General features: G+C 41.8%; 1 protein-coding gene across 2 annotated transcripts in view; it reads left to right on the top strand.

Annotated features, from left to right (window-relative positions):
- Positions 1-431: 431 nt before the first annotated feature.
- The window catches only part of LOC310932784 (trinucleotide repeat-containing gene 6A protein-like), a 29,943-nt gene continuing 24,374 nt past the window's right edge, over positions 432-6,000 (top strand). For both annotated transcript variants that reach the window (XM_083896146.1, XM_083896144.1), the window contains exons 1-2: positions 432-590; positions 2,089-2,140. The gene's annotated coding sequence lies outside the window, so the exon portion shown is untranslated. The remainder of the gene's footprint in view (positions 591-2,088; positions 2,141-6,000) is intronic.

Here is a 6,000-nt window from a genome sequence, read left to right as displayed (position 1 = left end):
GTCAGCAATAAACCCCAGTGATCCTAGTATAAGAGGTGTATGTGGACTTGTAATATCTATATTCAGAGAAAATAATAATTTTGTTGTTAAAGCTAATCATTTTGGTGCCATTAGTGTAGTTTTATTGACCAATCTTATTTTACATAGAAGAGTTAAAGTAAAAAAAAAAAATTTGTTCGTGTTACTGGGTTTTGTTTGTCGCTGAAGTAATGAATATTTATGGATAGCGAACGTGCTTCTTTTCACAAAGGTTTACTTGCAATTTCTCTCGCAGCCATACAGTAACATTGCACTGGGGTTTTCTCGGTGAGAGGAAGTGGTGAACGTGTTTCCTGCTCCCCCTCCTGAAACATACACAGTCCTCTCTCTCTCTCTTTCACACACACACACGCACACAGAGCTAGAGCTGAAGTGAATGCGGAGAGAGGAGGGGAAAGCAGAGCTCAAGCGAGAGAAGCCAACAGCGAGTGAAGAAAATGGCGATCATGCAGGACGAATTCCTCCCCTCGTAGATGCTGCAAACGCAGAATTTCTTTTAGCCTTACAGTCGGCTTTCCTTTCCACTCTGTTGCACTTTATACTTCAATGAGGTGAGGTTCGTTTTCGCTTATTCCCGTTCGCGTGTCGTCGGCTTTTGTCGAGCTAAATGTACACTGGGAGTCCAGGGCAGGGAGACCGGGGGGCTGGTGCAGATAAGTTGAGCAGCCGCTGTTGTTTAGTTAGCTACGTCTAAGCTATGCTAGTCTAGCTAGCATAACTTGGCAAGGCGACTCTGTCGCATCGCAGATTGCAATCGTAAATTGTCAAGGTGTCGGCTGACAAATGAGAGTATGTGTTTTAGCGTGCAGATTACCGACGAACTATACATATATGTACGTTTGTGTGTGACAGTTACACGGTTTAATTTGTTGGCAGCGTAACCTTGTGCTAACGCTAACTACTCTGACTATAGGTTATCCTTGGTTACTTGGCTGTGCTTTAGGTTTATGCCGATATATTCGACATTTCATTGAACGCGAGTGCATACACTGTTTTGTCAATTAATGGCTGTTAATTGTTTCCACGTACCACTGTGTTTATGTTCATGTCGTACTACATTTTAAACAAGACTGGGTAAGCTAACTAGCCGCTTCGTAACGCTAGCCGTAGTAGCTATGCTAATTATACGACGCAGGTTGCTCACTCGCGGTTCGTGTAGATTGCCCGGCCTTGGGGCGACTTGCATGGGGCAGCGATGGTTCTTGTGTCACCAATTACTCGGAAGGTTTGCGGTGAAATGCGACAAAGATGTAAATTTAGCGGTTAAACTGATAACCTATCCTGCAGAGTTGTGTGTCGGTCAGGGCGTTTAACACCCTCTGTCGGCAGAGTGACGGAGCAGCCGGATAGCCCAACGCCAGACCTCCGCTGTGTTGATTTTACCCTCGTATTAGTATAACTTTTGATACCCGACAAATGTCACTGTAAGCTTCTAAACCACATGCTTCTGGAATTGCACTAACTGTAATGAAATGCCGTATAACGACCGCCGTGTTGGCTGTGCTGTAAAAATCGAGAGAAGCCATGTTGGTGAAGCTGTAAGTCGGGCTACAGCTGAGATAATGGCCGATCAAGAGCAGATCTGTAACTCTGACCGAGACACACTCTCTCTGTCTCTGACACACACACACACTTTCTTAATTAAACTTGTAGCACCCGATTTCACCAGGCCCTGTTCATGCATTTCTCTTGTCATGCAGTTTAACCTGCATTTCCACATCACCTAGTTTAAATACTTTCAAAAGAGCAATTAGGAATCGAGTTGTCTGTGTATGATTGTCCTTTTGTAAATTACTTGGGTGAGGTGCATGCATTTAACCCACGTTACATGACGGTATTGCCACATTTTTGAAGACCCGTGGACTGTGTTGCACCTGCCTGTAAAACACTCACATGTTGTTTTTTCTAAGATGGGTTGTTTAATCACAATAAACCACTAAACTGTATCACACCCACATGCAGGGTAGTGTTTATTTATAGGCGTGGTGTGTTTTGATAAGTGTGGTATTTGCCGTCTGAAAGATTAATCTTATCTTGTTTCTTATTCAGAGATTTGGAATTGGAAGCTGTTGCCACCAAAGAAACTGAAGCATCTTAACTGGTGAGTGTGATGATGTTAACACTTACTCTTGTGTTCTTTGAAATGAAGAAGAAGAAGAAATGAAGCTTTTGGACCAGGTTGTGTTAAAAGTTGTCAGGAGTATTACAATTCTGTCGGGGTATCTAGCACCGTGGTCCGCCAACTAAACGGTGGAGATGAGGCGTGGTATGGTACACATCATTTTTGGTACCTTTCCCCTGGAGTATCAGAGTAATGGTACAAGTGGAGCTGAACCAACGACAGTCAGCTGATTGGGCAACAGGAAAGCATCATTCCCTTGCGACCTGTGTTTCTTTAGCTGCTGGACGTTGTGTTGCTTTCTGTTGTGTCGTTGTTCAGTGTTGGCGCACTGGTACAACCCCACGCTACGTATCTCACTGACGCGACCACAGTACACATCCTGTCTACCAAGTAAAGGCACTGTTCTTAGTCGAAACACAAGCCTGATCAAATGCTTTACAGCTCCAAACTGTACCATACTGTACTGAACCAAACTACCGTTGACACTGTGCAGTAGGCTACACTGTCGCTCTGGTATGATGTCACGCTATTTATGTAGCTGATATTGTGGCCATGTATGCCAGACCAGGGATTACCATTCCAAACCACACCACTCGGAACTGAACTGCTTGTTACTGCTTTTAGATGATAGCATGACCGGTGCATGTGGTCGGTTGCTAATGCAGAGAGTGTGGGTCAGGGGGACACCGAACAGGCAGCTGCTGCTTATGCAAGCACATGCAGTTCCATTTGAATTGAACTGGAGGGTCTGGGTTGCTCTAGGTCGCAGTGTGCTGAGTAAGCTTTGCTGTTTTTAAAATCGCTAAATGAGAAGCCATGGTCCTGATGTTTTGTGTGTGGAGAGGTGTTTGTGCAGCTCTTTGTGTCCATACAGTTGGTCTTCACGCACACACACAATAGCGACATAGACCGCAACTAGTCCATTGCCTTGTGCCCAGAGTAATGTTTAATGTGTTTTCCATTTTTTGATCCTGAGTCTGTTTATAAATATTGTCACATGATCACATCCAGTTTCCAGATATGTTTCTGCTCTCTGCTTTTTGACAAGTCTCATTTCCAGAAGTGGCTGTTTTCAGTGTTGGTTAGAGTTTGTTATATAAATTAGATGTGTCAAACATGTCAACTGCATCTCTGTTAAAATAATTTTGTTGTGGTTCATGGTCTGAAAATGTTGTCTTCATGAGTCGTCATAAAATAGCCTGTTCCTGTAATGCAGGTTTGTTGCTAAAGACAGATGTTCAGCATTTTTCTAGCATTGTGGCATTTTTTTCCAGGTGTGTGAGAATAATTGAAGCTGAAGTAATGTAAGAGGAAGCAGTACTTTTACTTTAGAAGTAAAATAATGTGAATTGCTTTCTCCTTTGCTGTTGAATCTTCCGACAACCACTTCCTTATTTGCCACATGTGAATCATGTTTCATTTGAAATCGGAAAAGCATTTCCCCCAGTGTTGGATTAAGTCAGCGGTGTTAATTTTCAAGTAGCTGCTATTTTGTGTTGACATGGAAAGGATGGAATTTCTGTTTTTGTTCCATAAATAACACACTTGAAGTTCAGTATTGTTTGAGGTCACTTCATTTTCTTATTCATAGTTTTGGAAAGTGTTTTTCGCTTATGAGGTAGCTGTGCAGTCCCAGTTAACAGCAGGCAGTTTATGAAAGATAATCCACAGTTTCATAATAAATGTGAAACATTGTAGCAGTTGTGGCACTAGTTGCATAGTTCATGGTAAAAACTGAGGTGTTGAACATTCCTTCTTTGGCTTTTAGGCTTGAATTTGTTCTCACCCGTAACACAGATAAAATAATGTAAGTTGTGACCGATGTTATTTCCTTTGACTTGTTTAGTTTCATTTTCAAGTTTAGTTATTGTGCTCCATTCCTGAAATGGTTGTTCTCTTTATCACGAAAACATCAGGAGATTCCTCAAGCAGTTGATAACGTGTTTGAAGTGGTTGCAGTGTAAACTTGCATAACATGGGTATATAGCTATCTTGCAGTTCTTTGTCCTTCAACATTGATTGGGGATCAGGTAGTTGACCATTGTCCCCCTAAGCTGTAAAACCACACCTGCAGCTGGTCATGAGACTAGAAAAATCAAGGAGCAGGAGTGAAGCATGTAATGGCTTTGACCTATGTGGGTGTAACTGGGATGCAAGCCACCTAGAGCCACTTTTATGAGCCAATTGTTGTGGATGGGCAGTTGTCTTTGAATTTGCTCGTATAATCAAATAAGCTGAGATTGAGTTTTGAGAACCAAAGCAAGTTTTATAACTTTGTGTCATGTAAAATGTCTATCAACCCTGATAAATCTTTAAGTGATTATACTGCATTGCAAATGCAAAGCAGAACTATTAGTGTGCCTTTCACTGCATTGAGTTTTTAGTTATTGCTTTCATCACTTGTTCACCTCTCTGCAAAAATTCATACTTAAAGCTAGATATATTTAACTTGTACAATTTAAAGTAATAAGTAAGTGCAAGGATGTGCAATTCATAAACTTAGTAAGAAGCCTTTCTGTCAGGAAATGGATTCACAACTTGCCCCACCCACCTCAGCCAGCGTAGTAGTTGAATGAAAAAAAATCCTATTGCCTCTTATGAGGATACCATGACCTGAAACGAACTGGCCTGATTTTGACTGCTCTTGTTAAACAACACGTTTAATGCTGCCAGACTAGAAATGTCACATCTTGCGAAGTCAGCCTTGCAGAGCTTTTCCTGTCGGGCTGTTTGTGATGAGACGACACCCCCGCTGTCATTCCTTAATTGAGTGATGGCTTTCCTGAGGAGCCTTCAGTGTGCGAACACGCTAATGCAAATTTATGTAAATGATACAGTGTTGTACATGCAAATTAGCCACGCGACTAACCCCAGGCTTTTGTTCTGTAGGGACAGAGAAACCCTTTGAGTGTGTTAATAGATCCTTGAGATCTATCGGTGGATGTTTGGTTTTCCGTCTCTTGTGTTTGTGTGAAAACCTTCAAAAAGGATACAATCAATATCCCCCTCCCTTCTGGGACTGAAGAGCACAAGGTTTAAGGAAGCAATAATCCATGTATAATTTTGAATAAATTATGATGGGTTGCTAAATCTTTCTATAACATGAATATCACAAGAAATTGACTTACTGAAGTTAAAAACAGGGCTTTAGAGTGCGGCTAAATTTTTGGCTGTGCAGCTAACAACTCCAGAGTTTCCACACACACACACGCTCAGCTGATTGGTCTGCCCCTTCTCTCCACACACACACAGCACACACAGCCTATATCAAACGATAGCAAAGGGTGAAGTTCATTGTATTTTTCTCCTACGAGCGTCTTTGTGTACAAGTTCAGTAGATGGCATTAACTTGCTAGCATCCCTTCCTTTTGGTAAACCCAGACATGGCACAGTATCATCGTTATCTCCCTCCATGTTTATCATCTAACCACCGGAGCGACATCAACCTTGCAGTAAACTCAATCCACCGCGTCCGGTGTGACCGTAGCATTAGAGCGTGTGCTTAAGCGCCAAGCTGCGCACCGCACCAATGGGGTGGTGGGGACTGATAACATACTCATTACAGTAGACAACAGTACAGTTTAGAAGTATACATTATATAGTATATTGGTTTCATATTTAAAATAATGTTGGTAGTAATAATGGAATAGTGTCTGTCTGTAATTAAGTTGTTTATGTTTTTCTGTCACCCTATATTCATCATATAACCAGTACAAAACAGTCCGATTTTCCCCCGTTGATCTATCAATGAACTAGTGTCACTATTTAATGTGTGTGTGTGTGCGCACACTTTGTTTGTGCATCTAATGAAGACAAACATTTACAGACACCCTATTCTT

Source organism: Microchirus variegatus, assembly GCF_963457635.1.
Source record: "Microchirus variegatus genome assembly, chromosome: 10".
NCBI classification, from domain to species: Eukaryota; Metazoa; Chordata; class Actinopteri; order Pleuronectiformes; family Soleidae; genus Microchirus; species Microchirus variegatus.
This window is presented reverse-complemented; position numbering and strand designations above follow the sequence as displayed.